This window comes from Eptesicus fuscus, chromosome 13, assembly GCF_027574615.1.
Source record: "Eptesicus fuscus isolate TK198812 chromosome 13, DD_ASM_mEF_20220401, whole genome shotgun sequence".
Taxonomy (NCBI): domain Eukaryota; kingdom Metazoa; phylum Chordata; class Mammalia; order Chiroptera; family Vespertilionidae; genus Eptesicus; species Eptesicus fuscus.
Window position 1 is genome coordinate 6,434,624 of NC_072485.1, and position 23,744 is coordinate 6,458,367.

The 23,744-nt window shown below is 39.4% G+C and overlaps 1 protein-coding gene and 2 pseudogenes across 1 annotated transcript in view; all 3 read left to right on the forward strand.

The window, feature by feature from the left end:
• The window catches only part of SIK2 (salt inducible kinase 2), a 133,954-nt gene that overhangs the window by 28,249 nt on the left and 81,961 nt on the right, over positions 1–23,744 (forward strand). The window lies entirely within an intron of this gene.
• LOC114234648 (U4 spliceosomal RNA) lies at positions 9,708–9,822 on the forward strand (annotated as a pseudogene).
• Positions 17,569–17,713, forward strand: LOC114234643 (small nucleolar RNA SNORA48; annotated as a pseudogene).

The following is a 23,744-nucleotide window of genomic DNA, read 5'->3' on the forward strand; positions in this document are numbered from 1 at the left end:
ACATTGTTTCATTGTCTTGTAGTTTTCAGGATTGCTTTTGAAAAGCTTAAACTGATCCAATTCCTGGTCCTTTGTTGTGAATTACTGTTTTCTGTCAGTGAGCTTGTAACATCTTCTCTTTGTCCCCCGTGTTCTGAAATTTCACAATGATATGCCTTGGTATAGGTCTGTTTTGCTTCATAGTGACAGGTTATCTGTGGGCCCTTTTAATCTGGAAACTCATATCCTTCTGTTCTAGAGAATTGTCTTCAATTTCTTAGTTGATGGTTTCCTTCCCTAATTTTCACTGTCTTCTCTTTCACAAATGCCTTTTATTTAGATATTGATCATACTGTACTTACCCTCTAATTTTCTTTTTGATGTCTTTGTCTTTTTGCCCCACTTTTTGGTGAATTTCATCATTTTCAGCTTTTCTTTTGCTGTCATATTTTTAACATCTACAAGTTAATTTTGTTACCTGGTTCTTTTAAAATAATAATCATCCTTTAATTAAAGTTATTGGTGACATTGGTTAATAGGATATGGTTTCAGGTAAAAACAACAGTCTTTTTAAAAAATTTTTATTGTTGAGAGTATTATAGGTGTCCCTCTTTTTTCTTCCCATTGCCCCCCTCTACCCAGTTCCCGCCCTACCCCAACCCTTCACCCTGTTATCTGTGTCCATAGGTAATGCATATATGCATATAAGATTTTGGGTTAATCTCTCCCCAACCCCCCTTTCTCTGAGATTCGTCAGTCTGTCCCATGTTTCCATGCCTCTGATTCTATTTTATTCATCAGTTTATTTTGTTCATTAGATTCCTTATTCATTTATTTTGATTTTTAGATACAGTTGTTGATAGATATGTATTTATTGCTATTTTATTGTTCATATTTCTACTTCTTCTTTTTCTTCTTCTTCCTCTTCCTCTTCCTTTTAAAGAATACCCTTCAACATTTCATGTAATACTGGTTTGGTGGTGATGAACTCCTTTAGTTTTTTCTTATCTGTGAAGCTCTTTATCTGACCTTCATTTCTAAATGAGAGTTTTGCTGGGTAGATTAATCTTGGTTGTAGGTCCTTGCTATTCATCACTTTGAATATTTCTTGCCCCTCCCTTCTGGCCTGCAAAGTTTCTGTTGAGAAATCAGCTGACAGTCATATTAGTGCTCCCTTGTAGGTAACTAACTGCTTTTCTCTTGCTGCTTTTAAGATTCTCTCTTAGCACTTGCCATTTTAATTATGATGTGTCTTGGTATGGACTTCTTTGGGTTCCTCTTGTTTTGGACTCTCTGTGCTTCCTGGACTTGTAAGTCTATTTCTTTCACCAGGTAGGGGAAGTTTTCTGTCATTATTTCTTCAAATAGGTTTTCAATATCTTGCTCTCTCTCTTCTCCTTCTGGCACCCCCGTAATGCAAATGTTGGTTTACTTGAAGTTGTCCCAGAGGCTCCTAACACTATCTTCATATTTTTTTATTCTTTTTTCTTTTTGCTCTTCTGATTGGGTGCTTTTTGCTTTCTCATATTCCGGTAGAGGATTCTCAGCATCCTCTACTCTACTGTTGATTCCCTGTAAATTATTCTGTATTTCAGTTAGTGTATGCTTAATTTATGACTGGTTCTTTTTCATGTCATTGATGTTCTCGCTAATTTCCTTGCGTGTGTCACTTGTGGATTTGTAGAGTTGTAATCTTGTATGGTCTGAAGCTATCCACCAGGTGCACTGGCTCTGGGGCTCCCCAGTAGTCAGCCACTGCCTGGGGCCACCCGGCAGGAGTTACCAAGCAATTTGTAGATGGCTGCTATTTGTACTGGGCTTGTAAATGCCCAGGTGAGGCCAAGCTGTGCAGCAAGGCAGGCTGGTGCTATTGCCGGATCATAAGTATGGGGCACGCTGATACCAGCTGCTGCTTGTTTGAGAGATTTTAGGAAAGTCTGAAGCCTGAGCCAGGACAGGCCATTCATATGGAAATGCTGCTACAAACAGTTTGGGTAGGGCTGTAAGTTTGGGGTGGGATCTCAGGGAATCACCAGGGTGGAGTGAACAGTATGAGCCATGATGATGGATACTCAGATATGGCTGCCAGTCAGCTCTGGGACGGGGGAGGTCCCAGCACAGGAACAATGACCCCTATGAGCATTTCCATCTGTGAGAAAGCTGCCCATGAGTTCCTGCCCTGATGCCAGACAATCCAGTTCCTTCCACTATGTTTCTGGTTCCCCCAATGCCATTGCCCAGTGCTGGAGCTCAGAGGGATCGAATCTGAGTAAGTCCACGTGCCGGCCCTTTAAGAGGGACTGCTTGGATCCCCAGCAACCTCCATGTCACTTAGCCACAATCCATTCTGGTTTTTACAGCCTAAAGTATGGGGACTTCTCTTCCCAGCTCTGCAACCCTGGGCCAGGAGGTTTGGTGTAGGGCTGGGACCCCTTGCTTCTCAGAGGAGGCCTCTGCAATGGAACTATCCCTCTATTTTAAAAATATACCACATGTGGGTGTTGGACCAGCCCGTTCCATGCCTCTGCCCCTCCTACCTGTCTCAATGTGCTTTATTCTTTACTTCTCTCGTTTTAGACTTCCATTTAGCCAGCCTTCAGGTGATTCTGAATGATGGTTCTATATTTCAGTTGTAATTTTGATGTGGTTGTGGGAGGCGGTGAGTACCAGCATTTCCGTATACTCCCATCTTGGTTCTTTCCTTAATAAAAATCATTTTTTATTTGATGATTTTACAATGTCTTAGCTCTCTGAGAACAACAATAATTTTGTTATATTTTCTCTTTTTATAGTCTCTTTTTTCTTCAAGTTGATTCTTTTCTGTTGGTGTGTATGTTTTGATCTATATACTTTATATTAAGAGATTTCTTTAGATGATTACTGGGTATATTTGGTTGTCAATTCCTAGTTAACAGCAAGAAACCAAGAGCCAGTAGATGGGATTTGTCAGCTATAAGTGTTACTGTAGGAGTGATCTGACTATTCTTTTATTGGAGATTCACTATGTTTGTACCTTTATTTTGAGTTGATAGAATCCCAGGAGAAGATTCTTCCAGTCTTCTACCCAGAAGGTAAAGGTCTGGATGCTATAGTTTTGGCCTCTTGGGAAAGAAAAGCTGAGGAATGTCAGTATCCAGTATGCATGTTTACCTAATCCCCTTGTTTTCCATGTGCTGTCCCTGTCTTCAATTGTGCCTAGGGTCTTTAAGTCCAGAAACCCTGTGTTTTTCTCTCCCAAGAGACTAAGCCTGTAGATTTCTTCTGGAGTACTACTATAAGTTAGGGTATTTCTTCTGGAGTGTAAGTCTCATTTCTCTAATTACACAGAATGAGAGATGAGATCTGGGGATTGAATTGCTTCTTAACACATCTTCAACTGATCACCCTTGTTTTAGCTTCACTCACACCAACTTTCAAAGTTCCTTGTGCCAACAGTTCCTGAGTCTTTGTGGGATTCTACTAGTTAATTACATTGATTCAGGGCCATTTTCATTACTGAGGCTTCAGTTTTCTTGAGCCATTTGAGGTGTGTATTTTAATAGATTTTTTTGTTTGTTTCCAAGTTCTCTAATTATTCTTTTTCCAGTTTTCTATTCTTTATTTCTTAGGTGTTCTTAGATGTGATATATTCCCTTACTTGGGTGAAGATATTAAATGTATACATTTTTATATGTTCTTTTTTTTCTTATCACTATGTTTTTCTTTAAGTACTTGAACACAGTTATAATAACTCTTTCAGTGTCATTGTCTAATACTATTGTACTAGGTATATCGGTTAATAATGCGGATTTTGTAATCAAAGAAAACATGATAATTTCAAGAGAAACATCAAAAGTGCTTTATTCAAAGTAATGTCCATCACTAGCTACACATTTCTCCCATCTTTCAGGTAATTTGTGGATACCGTCCCAATAGAACTTTTCTTGTTTTGAGGCAAACCATTCAGAGACCCAATTTTCCACTTGTTCGTATGTTTTGAAGTGCTGCTCAGAAAGTGCGTGTGCCATGGATCAGAGCAAGTGGTAATCTGAAGGAGCAAGGTCTGGTGAATATGGTGGGTGGGTTAATACTTCCCAGGCAAGATCTTTTAATGTGTCTTTAACTGCTTTTGAAGTGTGTGATGGTGCGTCATCATGAAACAAAATTACTTTGCCGTGTCTTCTGACACATTCTGGTCATTTCACCATCAAAGCGTGGTTCAAATTGATTATTTGTTGTCGGTAACGATCAATATTAACGGTTTCACATGGTTTTAGAAGCTCATAATACACCACACCTTCCTGAGCCCACCAAACGCAGAGCATTGTCTTTTTCCCAAAGCATATGGGATTCTCAAAACAAATCCATTTTTCATCGCCAGTCACAATTTGATTCAAAAAAGACTATTTCGTGCCGTTGAAGCAACATTTTACTGATGACTTTTCGGTTTTCCATTTGTCTTTCATTCAGTTGATGTGGCATCCATTTTCCTTCCTTTAAAATCTTTTCCATTGCTTGTAAACGATTCCAAATTGTTTGCTGAGCAACGTTTAATCTTTCTGCAAGTTTTTTTTGAGTTTGACATGCATCTTCATCCAATAAAGCATGTTATTGTTCATCTTCAAATTTTTTCAGTTGACCTGGACGTTCTTTGTCTTTCACGTCAAAATCATCACTTTTAAATCGTTTAAACCAGCGTTCACAAGTATCTTCAGTATTCTTCAAAATAAAGTAATGAATTAAAACTTCCCGCAAATGCTCCTTTTTTGGCACAAAACTTGACATTTTTAAGCGTAAAAATATCTATGATGTTAACACCTTTAGAAAATTTGACATATGAAGTTTTGAAGCTTGCTGTCAATACAACAAAATAGCATACATATCAAATCGTATATATATCAACATATGTGTGACTCCATCTATTGAAAAAAAATCTGCATTGTTAACCGGTACACCTAAAAATTCTATCATCTGTCATTTCTGAGTCTGTTATTGTCTTTCTCCTGGATTTTAGGTTATATTTTCCTGTCAGTGTTTTTGTTCTCAATTGTCAGACAGCAAAGTGAATACTTTTTTTACTCTTCCCTAATTCTGTCAAGCTACACATTTTAGGGTTGATATGTTATGTAGTTTATCAATCCCAGTGTTCTAGCACCTATTGTATTTAACCATGCTACAGCTAGTTCAAGCAGTGGCATATAGTTGCATTCCTTTTTCTGTGCATTTGTCTCTCCATCTGTGAGTACAGCATTTTGTTGATCCTTGCACATATTCCATGAATCTGTCTCAACTCTGACTTTGAATCTGCTAATAATTTAGTACACACTTTAGCTGGTGACCATTGTATTCTAAAATAATATATTATTATTGTGAGTATATAGCAAATTATTTTTCCCCGACTCAGGGATTATCTTGTTTATCAAGATAACCACACGTATTCACACATGAAGCTATTCGAATACTTGAAGTTTATAGTGCTATAATGGGAAAGTCACTTAACTAGATACCACCAGACCCAGGAGATTGTCCTAGCTCTATTATGTACTTAGGGAATTAATGTCATCTACTTGGGGCTAATAATACTTGCTTGCCAAGGTAACCTAACAAGGAATGAACTAAGCAATATAATATATGTAAATATCCTATATAATAAAAGCCTAATATGCAAATTGTCCCCTCGGGTGGTTGTTCAACTGAGAGTTCAACCGCTCACTATGACATGCACTGACCACCAGGGAGCAGCGCAGACCATGGTGGGCATCGGTGAGGTGATGCGGCAATAGCAGCGGGCGGCAGTGGAGGAGCTGCCAGCCCTGATGGGCCCCAATGAGAGCGGGACCACGACAGGATGGTGGAGCACGTGAGCGGGTGGCGCCAGGCCAAGGTGGGTGCAAGCAGGGCTGCTGCCCAGCTCCCAGGCACTGAGGGAGCAGGGCAGGGGGCTCAGCCCCGACCGATCACCCCACAGATGGTGGCGGTGAGGGGCAGGACCGCTGCTCAGCTCCCAGGTGCTGAGGGAGCCAGGTGGGAGGCCCAGCCCCAATTGATTGCCCCGCAGGTGGAATGGTGGAGCAGGTGAGGGGGTGGTGCTAGGCCACGGCAGGGGCTGTGGGGCTGCAAGGCTGGGGGTGCGAGCTGGGCCCAATCCCCGCAGACCACCCTGAGGGATCCCACCTGTACACGAATTTGTGCACCGGGCCTCTAGGCTATATATATAAAAAGCCAGTGACCAGAACACCGGAATGACCAGAATGACCGGGACAAATGATCACTATGACACCCACTGCAGCCAGCCAACCGGCTAGATCAGGGGCGGGGCCACCACCCTATCGCCTTCGGCTCCTCCTCCTGGCCTGCCCCACCCCAGATCAGTGCCCTCAACCCTGATTGGGGGCAGGGCCAGCCAACCTCTCACTACCCCTCCCCCTGGTCAGCCTGGCCCCAAATCGGTCCGCCTACCCCGATCAGGGTGGGGCCAGCTGGCCAATCACCCAAAACCCCTACCCCCAGCTGGCCCTGCCCCCAATCAGCCACCCTCACTTCAATTGGGGGTGGGGCCGGCCTGTCAACCTCCCGCGGTCCCTCCCCACCCCCCGGCTGGCCTGGCCCTGATCGGGGGCAAGGCTGATGGCCAACCTCCCATGGCCCCTCCCCCCAGCCGGCCCCACCCCTGATCGGCCCCCATTGGGGCGGGCAGGTTGGACCCCATCAGTGCATGAATTCATGCACTGGGCCTCTAGTTTTATAAATGATCTTGGACATCTGCTTTTGTTATGGTGCTAATTGAGAGTCCTTGTGATGGCACAGGTGGTAGTGGTGGTGTTGGATTGCAGAAGGAAGATATTGCTAGTACTTTTCAGCATCACATTTTCATAGCTAACAAGGTCTTTTCTCCAGAATAGGTCTTTAATTTAAAAATAATAATAACTGTTCTAGGAGCACTCATAAGTCTTTGTATATCTAGAAGTTGATCTAGAAAATGTAAAGAGGCAGAAAAATAGTATCTAGTAATTTACTAATAAACACAAATTTAAGGCATATGCAAATGCAGTTGTATCTTCTCACCATTACCTATAAACAGTTCATTAGGCCTGAAAGCTTATTGCTTGACCATTATTCTATAGATCTTTCCCCTTATGTCAGTAGTAAATATAAGTAGGTCAATATGCTGACCAACTAAAATCCACTTAATATCCTTAATTTAGATATATTTAAAAATCTTAGTTTTAACAATTATCTTTTTCTTTGGCTTTTCTAAGCAACCAAATTTCAACTCATGACTTGGTTAAAATATTTATCTCTGTTATGCACTTTCTGAACAAATAGAAAAAAATCTCTGATCTTTATAGAAATGCATCACTATAGTTACCATCAGTTGTGTATTCTACTTGCTATTGTGTAAGACCTTGAAATTTTTTACCTCTGTATTGAAAGTCAATAAGAAAAAGCTCTTATGAAATTAGTATTCCCTTAAAAAAACAGAAATGCTTCTTCCTTGTCATTTAAAAAATATTTATTGTACACCTACTACAGAACTTATAAAAATATAATGTTTTAATAGAGTCGTAAAATCTTTAATATAATTATTAGTTTCAGGAAAGTCTCGGCATTAATATCTAAAAATACTATAAACATTTTGCTGATCTTAAATAATCGTTTTCATTTTTTCTATTTAGACCTCCAGTAATTTAAACATCAAAATACAAATTATTTGAACTAACTGTGTTGGTTATTTTCCCCTAATTCATTTATGTACAAATAGGAAAAAAGCTTTTTATAAAATTATATAAGGTAAATGAAAATAAAAATAAGCTTAAAGCAAGGTTGTATTCAGTGAAGTTAAAACCAAAGTAAGCTCTACTTGTATGTCTGCCTCATAATGTGGCTGGTCTCAGGAGACATGAGTTTTCTAGAAATAGTACCATTTCTTTATGAGTTTCAGCATAGAGGGAAAGTTGTATTTTCTACCTTTGATTTTATATGTAAAAATGAAATTGATTTTTACTGCTTTTAGTGGACCTCTTCTGTCTTTTGTTAAGAGCACTTCTGAGTTCCAGTTAGATTTATAATATTGTTAAGTTGCCTCAAGCTGCATATTTGCTAAAATGATTAATATTTCATATATCATATGCATGGAAGATTGGTGTTTAATTCACTAGAGTAAATTGCAATTAAATAAAGGTAATTTTAATTTGAGTTATTAATCTAGTGATCTGTAAGAATTAGATACACTTAACTAAGATCTAATGGGAAACATGCTTGTTTTCAGTTTTGGTATTTTTAAGATAAAATAATATCCTTGCTTCTTATTAATCCAGTAGATGTGTATAAAGGTAACCATTGATTATTTCATTCATTCGTTCAACAAAAATGCATAGAACACCTACAATATAGCAGATATTTCAGTTTGATTAATTTGCTTCAGTGTAGTAAGTTGTGATTTTGGCTTTGTCGATAGCAAACATTACTGAGGCCAGGATGACTTTGCCATCTCTGTAGCTTTCTTTTTATGGACTGTTCATTTTAATGGAAATAATTTGTTACTCCAAATGCATTACATAATGTTATATAAGAGTAATTATTAGCTCTGTACCAAGGAGCCAGGATCAGCTTTTTATACAAATATGTATCCCATATAACTTTATGATTGAAGATGATGCATGAATGCTTCTAAGATCTCATCTAGACACACCGTTCCTTTAAAAATCTGTCAAATTTATTGAGTATATACTGGAAAACATATGGTAATAAAAGGGATAAATATTAATATTATGTAAACATGTATGTGTAGTATATACAGTTTATATGTGTTATATATATACATTATTATATATAAATGTAATAAAATCCTGAGTTAACACATATAACTTCAAATCTTGTCATTAGGTTAGATACACTAAATCTATAGGAAGTTGGTAGTTAGGGAGCTATGGCCAAAATTAATCTCTTTTAACTTTTTAACATCTTTATAGTCAAATGGGTCACTCATTTGTGGAGGGGCTGGGGCAGAAAAAGAATGACAGAAATTAGTAGAGCACCAAAATCAAATTCTCTCTCTCTCTTTTCCCCCTTCCCCTCCTCCCTTCCACTCTATTAAAAATCAATGGGAAAAATAGCCTCTGGTAAAGAATGACCAAAACAAAAACACACACACACAAAAAAAAAACACACCCACAGTATGTTTTGTAGACTGCATACCTCAAAATTATATGGGCTGACTATATCAAAAGATTACTAGGTATCATACCAGACCTTCTGAATCAGATTTTTTAGATATAGGATTCAGGACTCTGCATTTTTAGGAACACTAAAGTGTAAGAACCATTGCACTACACTATATGGTTTAGGTATAGAAAGCCAAATAATAAACACTGGGTTTGGGAGGATGAAGAATATTTCTGATATTGGGAATGATGCATATGAAATCATGGAAGTGTGAAGAGTTCATATGGACTGGAAGAATTGGTAATACTGGGAAACATAGGTTGTGATATAGAGGACTTTGAGTATAAATTAAAGATTAGGACAGGGCCTTAGAAAAGAAGGAAATTCCCAACAGATTGAACAGAGTTGAGTGCTAACTTACCCTGCTCCGTTCACACCTGTGTATCATAGTGCTGGAACGTTTTCCTTCATTAAACTGTGTCTTTGAGACTGGATATTCTCTTTACTCATAGTTGTGTTCCCATCTATCAGCCTTGTCTCTAGTACATACAGACCCTTAATAAATGTTAAAATATCTCACTTTTAGCTTTGCGCAGTGGCAGTATCGTAGCCAATGAGGTTTATCCAAGGCGCAATTGTTGCTAATTGAATATATATTTCACTTTTTCTTTTAAAACTCTTAGAAGGCCCAAACTGGGCTGGAGTCCTTTCTGGGCCAACTTTTAGCATTTTGAGAGCCTTGAGCATCACCTTCCCATCTAGGCCCACAATCCAATTTAAGCTGTGACTTGCTTCCATGAACCAACCATTGAAGTTCCACACAACCTCAAATCTTGAGTCTTTCCAGCTGCCCCAAGAAGCAAACTGCCGGGAAGACATGGCAGCCTCTCTTCCCTCCTGCTCAGCAGTGCTGATAGAGTGCTCAGAAACTTGACCTCAGTCCTGGGCCCAGCTACCCTTCCCCTCCACCAGAGCACCACCCCAAGAGCAGGACACACAGGAAACCAACAGAGGCCGTAGGAAAAGACATTGTTACTTCAATTCTGAAAAGACAATTTAGTCGGAGATCCTTCTGTCACAGTACATATTATAAAAAATAACTTCAGGCTTGAATTTGAATGCTGTCATTTCTTGAATCGTTCTGGGAACTATCCAGTTAGAAAAGCAGCTTTCTGTTGGTCCTCAACTCAGAAATACTTAGAAACTTGTCCCTCAGCCCTGGTACCATCCTTCCTCTCTCTGCACTAGAAGAATTGTTCCAATTGCAAGAGAAAAAGGAAATCTAACAAGAAGGGCAATGAGAAAGGATATTGGCATTTTCTGAAAAAGGCTCCTAATACTGTGGTTTAATGAAGGCTTGTCTTCCTCACAGGATGGAGATCAGTTTGGATGTAAACATTAATGTCCATATCGCCTTGAACAGAAGCTTTCTAAGAACTTAAAACAGTGAGGAATGGTCAGTTTTAGCAATAGGTTTATACCTAAGAATCATATCAGAAAGTAGATTTGATTCTATTTTAGTGCCAGTACCAAAGTGTTCCACTGGTAAGTTTAGGATCACTGTGGGGCAAGCTGTAATGTTTCTGGAATACGAGTTATCTTTTTCTTTTGTCAGATCTGTCTTTCCTCCCTTTCCATGTTACCTGCAATTTATAAGTTAGCTATGTAGATTGTACACCTGATTTCACTTGCTTTGCTTATTTTATTGATTAGCTATTCTTTGGCACCTTCATGTGTGTTTTAGAATTCTGTGGTCAACTATAAGATGGGATCCATTGTTAAGAAATTGAAACAAAGAACTGTGGGAAAGTAAAAATAAAGCTTGTTTAAGTAAAACATGATTATGATAAAGCATATGTTAGTAAATATTTTTTGCTGCATAACAATGATCTTATTATTTCCTGTTAAAGGAATTTCTGCCCTGTTATTTCAGTGTTTTTTTGTACAAGCTAAACATGTTTAAAGGGAAGAAAAAACTCAGAAGCTCTAATGATAGGGCATATCCTTCTGGAAGAATAAAAAACATCCAAAAAGAAAATGTCAGGATTGGAGTAGCTGATTTCTTTTTCTCTGCTAAGCATTTTTTCATTTGCTTATTGAAATCCATGATTATTTCATGATCTATGTTGCAGGTTTTTACACTTTGCAGTATAGAATGCTCCAAGATTTGAGTCATTGTTATTCAAACAGTATTTGGCCATAGTCAGCTTGTTTAGCTAAAATAGATATTGTTTACCAGCCTCTTTCTGTATTTATGTCTTTACTTGGTTGTACGATTTTGTCACTTGATACTCTATTTATAGTTCTATTCATATAAAAACCCAATTATGAGTTATTTTAAATGAAAGGTGAATTTTTAATATTGTGCTATGTTTAGTCAGTATAAAGTAACTTTTTTATATGTTTTACAATTCTAAGGCATCTCAAGTAACTTTTAAATCCATTCCCCAAACCTAAATGCAAGTGAGAATTGTACATTTTTCTGCTTGTCATCAACTGTCTCTTCTCCATAGTCTTATCCATGTTTCACTAAACATGTCCATCTGTTGTGTCTTATTAAGACTGTGTACACCCATCAGCTTCACACTTTCAGAGAAATCTAGTATAAACGCTTTGTGGGGAATATGACTTTATGTTTCACTTGAGGTGAAATTTCCCTCCCCAGTAAAGACTTTTTTTTTTTCACTATAGACACAAACCCTTTAGAAGATAATTTTGAGGATGAGATCTGATTTTCAAATACTAATTCCTTTGAGAGAAAATTTACTTAGAATACCTGTACTCTGTAAATGTTTATTGAGGAACTGAGAGAACTGTCTGTCCAATATTGATGATTACAGCTCTGGTTGTGCTTCTGTGGACTAAGGTCATCAGCAAGAAACATATTTATGTTGCTTTTAACCATTTTTCTGATACTAATAGTTCTAGGTATTCATTTACTAGAGAATATGTTATTTTTTCAATTTACCAAGAAGGTTTAACATCCTAAATGCAATCATATGCAAATAATTTTATTCTATATGGTCAAATGCTGATAGGCCTTGCCATAAGGATACTGTCCTGATTATTATATAATTTCAAGCTGGTTTGCTACCCATTCTCCATTTGTACAACTCACCATTTTCTATTTGCCATTCTGTGAGAGTAACTGACATAGTAGTTGTCACCACTTAAAAATCTCTTTTTAGAGAACCTCATTAATGGGAGGAAACAGGGACAAGTTATTTATAATGCAAAGTAATGCATTTAATTTGTTTCTGAGATGCATTTGTTAACATTTTTGAAATGTCTAATCTGAAATTTTATTTTGTGTTATGCCTCACACTAATAAATGATCTTTACTGTTAGTGATTTTGGCATTCCAAATAAAATAATTATGTTACAACACTGACTTGAATTGATTGAGCTAGTTGCCCAATCAATTCCCTTTGAATTTTCTTATTTTCTCAGAAACTTTTATTTCTCCCTCAATGTGATATCATACACATTTTAATTGTGTTTTATACTCTAAACTAGATGTTTGGGTAACTCAGATTCTCTTTAAGAGAGAAATAGAAATCCTTTATAAGGCCTTTCCTGATATTTTAACCTAAAGATAGAAAGAGAAACCTCAGTGTCCCTTTTGTTCTCTAATAGCCTAAGAATATTTTTAGGCAAATATTTATTGAACATCTATTTCTTATAAGTCACTGTTCTTAGTGCTGTGGACTAAAAGTTGAGTAAGATGTGGTTTTCTGCTTTCATGTCTGTTGAACTTATGAGACATATTCATATAACAGTGACAAAGCTTAAAGAGCTAGGCAGGATTTTCTTAAATGAGATGGCATTTGAGTTGGATCTTGAAGGACCTATTGAAAGGATCTGGTCTCTGACTGATACCTTTGTATAGTACTAGGATTGCTGCTGATTTTGCTGATAAGCTCCAATTTTGGCTGCATTCTGTCTTTCTGTTTTGGTAAAGTATAACCAACTTTGTAGTTCTTAAAATGATTTAGTATATATTTACTCTGATCCATTCATATACTGATTTTATTAATTAGAAAATGCTGCTCTTTCTAAAAATCTATTACTCCTTTGTACTGCCTACAAGGGTGGAAGAGAGTTTAGTTGCAGATGAAGGTAACAGCATGAGCTAAAGTACAGATTTAGAAAATTATGAGGTTTATATGGAGAACAGAGCAGTTAAGCTTGACTGAAGCAAATCGGGGAGGAACGGTGGATAGTAGGAGGAGATAATAATAGGAAGAGATAGTAAAGGCATAAAAGATGGGCTAAAGCTATATATTATGAAAATTCTGTATGCTAACTAGGCTAAGAGTTAATATGGGCTTAATGCCATAAACATGGAAGAGCTATTGAGAAGTTTTGAGGAGAGGAATGACATATTCAGAGTTCTGTTTTAGAAAGATTAATTTGTATTGAAATTGGGAGGTCCTGGAGCCATGGTGATTAACTTGACAGGTATTACAGTAAACCAAGTGAAATGTACTCAGGACTAATGTGGGGTAATATTAGCAGAACTCAGTTAGGGTGGGGGAGGGGAGAGTGGAAGAAAGAGGCATCAGATGGGAGAGAAGTTGCAGAGAGAAAATGTCAAGCCCTTGCATTCTTTTCCAAAAGCATAAGAATAAATGAAAGGTAAAAGTGTGTCCAGAAAGGATTTCAAAACCTAATGCTGGACTTGAATACCTTTTCGCTATGTATAGAACATCTTTGAAACTTACATGATTTATTCTCTTTTAGTGGCCAGTTTGCTTGATACTGATTACGTGATTATTTTGTTCACTTTTTATTTACTTTTATAATTTCATTTATAAAATTTTACTATCATTGGAGCCATTCTTTCATCCCTCATCTGTTATTTTTGACCCCTTTAATTTGCAATTTTAGTCTAATTTTACTTTCCCTTTTCCATCTACTCTCATGTGTCCTAAGACAGGACTTGTTAATTAAATAGCAGAGAACACACTCAAGCTAACTCTTGTGAAGGGGAATGCAGTGTAAGGTTACAGAGATTCCTCATGGAAATTTATAGGTAAGAAAAGCTTAGCTAGGCATCATGGGATATCTAGAAAGCTAAAACAATGTCTTTCTTGAAGGAATAGGCTTGTTTTTTCTAATGGCTTCTCTACTTCTTGCTATATACATCTCTCTATTCCTATTCTCTCCTCTAGCTGGCTTCCTCTGTCTGCTTATTCTTTTTATAATGGCTCATAGGAGTTCCCTATTTTTATATACTTGTTCAGTTCAATTCCTCACAACTAAAAGGCAGTTTCCCTCTGTCTCTCAGCCCTAGATACCAAGAGAGGGAATAGGATTCACTCAACTCACTCAATCCAAGTCATAGTATCATTTCTGATACAGCAATCTTTCAGCTACAAGTACTAAAATCCTGACTCAGATTGACTGAAAAAATGAGGAAATGTAGTATCCTATATAATAAAGAGGTAATATGCAAATTAACCCTCACGCTGTAATGCCATCACAAGATGGCGGTGCGCACAGTGGGGGCAGGGCCGGCTTCTCCATGCACCAGCTGCTGCAGTTCCTGGGGAGGGGGAGCACGAGGCCTGGCAGCTGCTCCGCGTGCCTGCCACCGGAGTTCCCTCAGTCCCGCCAGGGAGCAGGTCCCAGCTGCTGCTCTGCGTGGCTTCCCCGGAGTTTCCACAGCCCCACCAAGGGGCGGGTCCCAGCTGCTGCTCCACGTGGCTTCCACCGGGGTGACAAGGCTGGAAGGGGAGGGCAGATGGGGCCATCAGGGGAGGGCAGTTGTGGGCGAGATCAGGCCGGCAGGGGAGGGCAGTTTGGGGGCGATCAGGCTGGCAGGAGAGGAGCAGTTAGGCATCAATCAGGCCAGCAGGGGAGCGGTTAGGGGGTGATCAGGCTGGCAGGCAGAAGCGGTTGGGGCAGGCAGGCACGTGAGTGGTTAGGAGCCAGCAGTCCCAGATTGTGAGAGGGATGCAGTCCCGGATTATGAGAGGGATGTCTGACTGCCAGTTTAACAGAGATCGGGCCTAAATCAGCAATCGGGCATCCCACGAGTGGTCCCAGATTGGAGAGGTTGCAGGCTGGGCTAAGAGATACCCCTCCCCCAGGGCACGAATTCCATGCATTGGGCCTCTAGTCTCCTATAACAGGAAGTCAGAAGAAGGGCAGCCTTTAGAGTTGGTTGGTTGGTTGGAGGCTCAACAGTGTCATCAGAAAGCTGGGGCTCTTTGTATTCCTTCATTCTACCGTCCTTGGGATTGGCTTTATCCTTAGTAAAATGGCTACAGCCATTTCTTCCTTCTGTGAAGAAATTTGAAGTTCTATTAGGATGAAAGACAGTTTACTACAGTTATCTTTGGGTGAGGTATGTGCCCCTTTTCCCAGTTAGCTATGGCCTGGAGAGGGAGTATAGAATATAGTCTGCACATAGTATAAAACAAAGCTATTTTGTAGTAAAAGTGAGGACTCTCCCAAAAGGGCATGGCAGACAGGTACTCTGAAATATGACTGGTGTGTACCTCTTTTGGATTATTTTCTGAATTCTTACCGACACAGTCTTTCCTCAGAGATTTTCAGCAATGAATTCATTGATTTCAGTGAAATAGTGCTTCTTATTGTCATTAATAACATTGAGCATCCAGTCTCATTACATTTTTGCAAAGTTTGGAATTTAGAGAAAGTCCCTTGTTCACAGTGAGCATACCATATAAGATTATAGTATCAGTAAAGACATTCTTTCCAACACTGAACCTAATAGATTTAATATCCAAGCTGCATTATCTAATATGATTTTCAGGATTAATTTCTAGTAAGGAGTGTCCACTTTGCATGGCCTGAATTTTGCTGAATTTGTACCTACTAATTATTAAGATGAATCTAAAAATACTGAGTGTCTACTATGATACTCTCTCTTTGCTTGATGCAGTATGCAGGCAAAAGATTCAAAATACAGCGTATGTTTGTGAAAAACAAGACTATGATCAAAAGGAGAACTAAAGTAGGTTAGAAGCCCAGAAAGGCTCTTCTTTTCAGAGGCTATCTAGAAAGTGCATAAACCTGTGGGGGATTGTTTGTTTTGCTTAATAAGCTCTGTTGGTAAGAAAGAGAACCCACAGAATATAGACGAGAGATGGGGAAAGGAAGCAGGAAGGGTGCCAGAGACAACTGTATTCTTTCAGTTTTACCTGGAGCCCTGGTGGCCACTCTTGTAAATGGTCTTCGATACTTCTATTGCCCACAGCATATTTCACAAAAACTGAGTCCTTGACCTGCTCCTTGAAAAAGGACTCATTCCGTAGTCACAGACAGTGGGAAATATGAAATTCTTCTCCTAGAGATTTACACTGCATACTCATAAATTAAAGACTAGAAGTTCTGTGGTAAAGTCATACAAACTTCTCGAACCCTATAGTTTCTAAACTTTCTTAATCATCAAGTCTCTCTTCTCATATAACGTATTAAATCTGACTCAGCATACTGCAGAACTGCTGGGCTCAAAGAGGGGTGTTCTTGAGCAGAGAAATAAGCAGTGTTTTAGTAAGAATAATCTTGTGGTATGTAGATGAATTGGGGACAGAGAGATTGGAAGCATAAAATCCTATTTGGAAGCTGTTGGAATAATTTGGTATAAAGAAAATGTCACAGATCGGGTAATAGTGAATATTTATTTGTTCACTAATTCAACAAATATATATTGAGCCACTATATGCTAAGCATTATTCTAGATCCAGATGATACAGAAAAAACATTAAAATCTTTGTTTGCATGGAGTTTATTTACATCCTAAGAGAGGAAGAAATAGTACAGTAAATAAACAAATATACATAATGACAAGTGGCAAAGAGTGCTAAAAAGAAAAATAAACAGAGAAGAGGCAAGGTAAAGTCTCTGGGCAGTAGTTAGAGGGAGGCCTTTCTGGGGAGGGGACACGGAAGAGAGACCTGAATTAGATTAGAAAGCAGTGTGAATACCTAGACAGAGGGAAGAGCAATGCAAAAACTTAGAAGTAGGAAACCAGTGTGGCAAGATAAGAGTAAGGTAGAAGATGGTAGGCAATGGGGAAAGGGAGATATGGAGGGGCCAGGAATGGGTGAGATTAGGTAAGGCTGAATCAACCATGGTAAAGACTTTGGATTTTATCCTGAATAAAACTGGAAGCCATTGGAGAGTTTTGAGCAGAGGAGTGGCATAGTTTTTAAGTTATCACTCTGAATTCTGTCTGAAGAATAGACTGGAATAGAGTTGGAGTGGAAACAAGGAGACTAGTTAAGACTACTGCCAAGTTCCAGACAAGAAATGATGGTGCCTTGGGCTTGGGAGGTAGTGGTGAAGGTGGTAGGTAGCCAGATAAATTTTGGAGTTAAGAATTGACAAGAATTTCTGTTGATGATGCCATGTGCCAGGTTGTATTTTAAGTGTGTAACCCTAATAATTTCACCTCCATAGAAAACAGCTTTAACCCCCTGGCATTGGGCAAGGAGACACCTGATTGGTGGTGTTGCTCTTATATCAATCAGGGGCAAAGCAGATGTACAGTCCTTAGTTCATCCTAGCTTGATGTCTGTGTCGGTGGCCAGAGCTGTTTCATGCCTGAAGCACATGAAGAAAAGAAAGAAACAGTTTTCATTGTTTTACAGCTGAGAAGATTAAAGCACAGAAAAGTAGCTTGCCCAAGTTCATATAGCTAATAAGTGGAGGTACTGGATTTGGAACCTGGACATTGTAACTCCAGAGCCTGTCATCTATCCATTATGCAATTCCATCCCCACCCTCCCTAAGGAGGAATCAGAGGAAAACCCTGGGCCAGTACCAGGCAAACACCACATTTATGTCTTCTGCCTTCCACCTTCTGTAATGCAAAATTCATAAGAAATAAAATCAAAGTTTTTCTTCTTCAACTTGCTTTTAAAATGTTTGAGGTTGTTCTGCATAACCTTGTCCTTTGTTTTTCTGTGAAACTTTTTTGAAAGACTTGGAAATCATGTTTTCTGACTATTTTTCAACACTGTAAAAGGTTGTGGCAGCATAAACTGGTGCTGGGTAGATGGGAATGTGGAAGAAAGTGAGATAAGATTCTAGGTATTTTTTTTTTTTTGCAGTTACTTCTTACAGTTCTTTGAAACATTCCCTACACACATTCATTCTCTCTCTCTCTCTCTCTCTCTCTCTCTCTCTCTCTCTCTCTCTCTCTCTCTCTCTCTCTTTAGAGAAATGGGATCGCTGTCAGGATGCCATAAGCTGCCTTTCGTTTCCCTGCTCACAATGGCCTAACTATTGTGAGTGATTCTGATAGGTATGATTGGAACAGGCGAACTCTTAGGCTGCTCATCACCTTACCTTATCTTTTCCTTTTTCCCTCGTTGGCTCAGGGCTTCAGAGTGCTTTCTGGGAGAGAGGAAATAGTGTTGGAATTTACACATTTGAAATATTTTTTCTGGTTTCTGGTCTGGCACATTAGGAGCTTGGAAGTCATCACCTCATCCTAACAACAAATAAAAAGCTGAACAAACTAAAGCATCAGCAGTCATGGGGCAAACTGCTGCCCCCCAAATTGGAAAGATGGGCAGGCAAATGCAGAGAATCACATCTTACCAGAGCAGGAGCCCACAAGCAGAAACCCCTGCAGGAACCAGTACTGGGATGGGGAAACCTGAATGAAGAGTTGTGGGAAGCTCCATGTGGACGGGTCTGAGAGTTAAAAACTGCAGAAGGGTGTGGCTGCACACTTTTGTGAGTTTTAGAGCTAAAAAATTCTTCCCTTTCTCCCACACCTCCTCACCATACCACTAAAGGTGATTTACCAGAGTTCCTTTACCCAGTACATCATGACCAGCTTTCAACAAAAAATTACAAGGCATATTAAAAGGCACAAAACACAGTTTGAAGAAACAGATCAAGCATCAGAAGCAGACTCAAATAAGACAGGGATGTTAGATTATCAAAGTGGAAGCCTAAAACAACTATGTGCTAAGGACTCTAATGGAAAAAGTAGACAACATGTAAGAACAGATGAATAATATAAACAGAACTGGAAATTCTAAGAAGGAGTCTAAGGAAGAGATCAAAAACACTAACAAAAATGAAGAATACCTATCTTTGGTGGACTTACTAGTATACTGGACATGGCTAAGGAAAGAATCTCTGAGGATATGTTGATAGAAACTTCCCAAACTGAAAAGCAAAGGGAAAAAACGTGGAAATAATGGAACAGAATGTCCAAAAACTGGAACAACAAAAGGTATAACATGTGATGGGGAAGGAGGAGAAGAAAGAAAGGAATGGAAGCAATATTTGAAGTAATAATAACTGAAAATTTCCCCCAAATTATGTCAAGCCCCAAACCACAGACAGATCCAGGAAGCTCAAGGAACACCAAGCAGGATAAATGTTCCCTAAAAACTGTACTGAGGCATAGTGTATTCAAATGGCAGGAAATCAAAGATAATGAAAAATCTTGAAAGAAGCCAGAGAGAAAATACCTTACCTGTAGGGGAGCAAAGAGTAAGATCTAGCTTCTCAGAAACCAAGCAAGCAAGAAGTGAATGGAATAAAATATATAAAGTGTTGAGAGAAATATTTTTCTCCAGTTGCATTGGTTCTGATCTAACCACACAATCAATGTTAAATTAAATCTGACCCTTCTCCCACAATTCATTGAAGCTCTTTTCTTAAAAAAAAAAAAAAATTAGTTAGGGTTAAACACTTAAAATAAAACCTGGAATAGATCCAGATACTGTAGGAATTTCATCGATTTGGAGATGTACCAAGAATGCTGTGAGGCAGTTGTAGACCAGGGATAGGATGAAATGATCAGAGTAAGGTCAAGGTGGGTGTGAGACATTAGAATCAAGATTTAGAAATGGCAGAGAACCACTGAGCCTGCCTTGTTTTGCATGGACTTTGGTTTCCAAGTACTGCTCTCTGGGTCACTAGATCCATCAGTAAGAGTCAGAACCTTGGAGAGTTCCAGACAGAACAGGGCCAGAGAAATGTGAATGTAGCTGTTACACTGGCATGAAGTAGACAGGATAGAAGGCTCTTAAAGTGATGCTGAAGCAACCCACTTATTTCTTCCTATTAGGATCTGCAAAATTTAAAATTCTGGCACCTCTGCCTCCCCACAACTTCATGGAGATCTTAGTGAGGCTAGAGGTTTCGGTCTGTCTTGTGGAACAAACACAAAGACATAGTGGCAATGGAGTTTTGTTAAATTCTCGTGATACAGAGAGACACAATTTCAGATACTGTGCTTTCTCCTAAGGACTCTCCTAAGGAATGGTATTGCTTCCCTGTGTTATTTCCTGAGCTATTATAAAATTAATTAAAATCCTTGGTGGGGTTGGGAGGATGAATTGCCTAAAAGTTGTTTTCTGATAGGCACTTATGTTTGTAACTGAAAGATAAAAAAGATACCATGTATTAAAGGTGGTTTATAAAAGGTGAAGTAAATTCAGCAACAACAGACTTTGCAAACATAATTGCAGGCTGATTAGCCTCCTAAACTCAATAATCTGGTTTATTTTGTTGTTTGTTTGTTTGTTTGTTTTTAGGGCATTAAAAAATCCAAACACTTATATTGTACTAGAGGCCCAGTGCACGAAATTTGTGCACTCGAGGGGATCCTCTCGCAGTCTGGGAGCCCTTGGGGGATGTCCGACTGACGGCTTAGGCGGGCCTAAGCCGGCAGTCAGACATCCTTAGCGCTGCCACGGAGGCAGGAGAGGCTCCCGCAACCACCACTGCACTCGCCAGCCGTGAGGCCAGCTTCTGGCTGAGCGGCGCTCCACCTGTGGGAATTCACTGACCACTAGGGGGCAGCTCCTACGTTGAGGCTCTTCCCCCTGGTAGTCAGTGCGCATCATAGGGACCAGTCGTTCTGCTGTTGGGCCGAAACCGGCTCTCCAACATCCCCCGAGGGGTCCCAGATTGCAAGAGGGTGCAGGCCAGGCCGAGGGACCCCACAGTGCACTATAGGGGCCGGGGAAGGACACGGGAAGTTGGCCAGCCAGAGAGGGACTGTGGGAGGGCTCCAGGGCATGTCCGGCCCATCTCGCTCAGTCCGCTCAGTCCCGATCTGCTGGATCCCAGCAGCAAACTAACCTACCAGTTGGAACATCTGCCCCCTGGTGGTCAGTGCACGTCATAGCAACTAGTTGGCCAGTCAACTGTCTGCCCCTGGTGGTTAGTGAGCGGTTGAGCAACCTTAGCATATCATTAGCATATTATGCTTTGATTGGTTGAACGGCTGACTGGACAACTGGACACTTAGCATATTGGGCTTTTATTATATAGGATTGTTCTCTTTCTCCTCAGTTTTAGGACACATCCATGGTTTTCACATAAGATTAATAAATTTCTAATGCTTCAAAGTTTTGCCTGACTTTTTAATCAATCTACATTTATGATGTCAAATCAGGTTAAAAATAGGAACTTGGATGTAAATTTCAGGAAACACCTAACTAGTAAATCCTGGGGGTAACAACCCAAAGAGCAGGAAAATCTTAGGAAAACAGACTTATTACAGAGAATAATCATGGCATATTTGCACTCTGTTAAGTTCTAAGATGTAGTCACTTTTTTAGCTACTACTTGAGAGAACAGGAGAGTTAGGGCAAATTCCTGAATGGCTAACCGATTTGCAGTGCCAAAAATAAGTAGTCTCTAAAAGGTGTGTGATGAAAAGGGTGTCTCCAGGATTTCATTAGCATTCTAATCAGATTTTGGAGAAAAGGAAAGTTAGATTTAGTTATAGATAACAATAATATTAGTAAGAAAGATACAAGATTGTACCAGATGTTTGTGTCTCCTTTAAGAGGCATCTTTTAAAATATTTATTAAAGCCTATTAGTTATCATAATGAGTATTATTTTTTTATATGATGAGGCAGACCCAGTTTGTGGTTGAAAACTGAGTTTGGGTTGAGACTTAGATTTTTAGTATACACCACACGCATCAAAACACCAAGAGGCTACCATCAGGAATGTTTCAGGTGGGCCAAATAAGAGGAGGGAATTGTGTCCTGAGTGTGATTTTCAGCCGTGAAATTGTAAGTAAACACTAGAAAATATGACGGAATGAAGGAGAGTCAGATGTCAAAAATGACTGGGAAGGAAATACTGGTAATAGGAATTGAGGAAGTTACAAAGGAAACCAGTAAATAATTAGTTGCACATTTGGAATGTGTTGAATATGAAGAATTGGATGATATCCCATTGGAAAGATTTACTAGATAGTTGGAAATTGTATTCATTCAACAAATATTTTTAAGCCCTAGCCATGCCTTTCTTAACATTTGAGGAGATTGAGAGTGGTACATGTTTCTTTCCTCCTCCTAAATGCCCAGAAATGTGGTCCCCAGATGGATTTTCTTAAGGAAATATTTTAAGCCAATTATATAAGATGTAACATTTGCTTTTTTAAAACCACCTCTTTGTTACATCTCATAGTAATCACAAATTTAGTCTTTTCCAAACTCAGAGACTGTTTTTAGTGTTGTTTATAAAAATAATTCTCCCTGTGAAGGTACTAGAAAACATTGAATTGTGTCATTTGAATGGGTGAATTGTATGTGGTGCTAATTATCTCTCAATAAAGCTGTTTAGAAAGTTATTCTTCATGCACACATTTCCAAGTCAATGTCTTAAGACCTCTAGGGAAGGACCATAGTTCCATATCAGTGGTTGAACTTGTTACATACAAATTACATTGGATGTGAGTACAAGAGAGAGTAGATAACACTTAATTGAATAAAGTTTCAAGCTAGGTTTTAGAATATAGAAAATGTAGACATTTTCCCTATAGTCTACTCAACAAACATTGAGCACCTGTCCTACCCAGCCAGAGAAGTCAGGAAATACTTCCTTAAGGCGATGATACTCTGAGATGAGTCTTGAAGGATGTATAGAAATCAGTAGAGTAAGGAGGGTGGAGATGTTCAGAGGGAACAGTTGTGCAAGGGCAAGTATATGTGAAGAACTGCATTCAGTTTGGAATTACTAAAGTGAGGTGTGTTTGTGGGTGTGTGTGTGTGTGTGTGTGTGTGTGTGAGAGAGAGAGAGAGAGGGGGGGGGGATACTTCCATGTAAATATGTAAAGATTCATAACACTTTTAACAGCTTCATAGTGTTCCATAGTATAATTATATGCCATAAATTATTTAGTCATCCCTCTATTGATGAGCATTTAGATTGTTGCTTGGTTTGGGCACTGAATTCACGTGTCCTTGAAAACTTTAGATGTAATTCTTTGTCAAAGGTTAGGCCTTGTTTTTGATAGCCAACATTGACAAATTTGACTACATACCTTAGGTTTGGGTTATGACCAGTCACACTTGACTATCTAATAAAAGCATAATATGGAAATTGACCGAACAACCAAACAACGACCTTCCAGACTACCACAACGACCTTCCAGACTACCACACTATGACACACACTGGCACCAGGCCAGCCAAGGCAGGTGCAATGCAATTGGTTAGAGGTGCCCCACTATCGCCCCATGATTGCACCGCAGAGGGAGGCCCAGGCCACCGGCTGGCAGGGCAATCAATGGGGTGGGGACGGGGGGCGGGGGTGGAGCTCCGCAATTGCCCTGCAGAGGGAGGCCCAAGCCACCCGGGAAGCGTCCACAGAGGT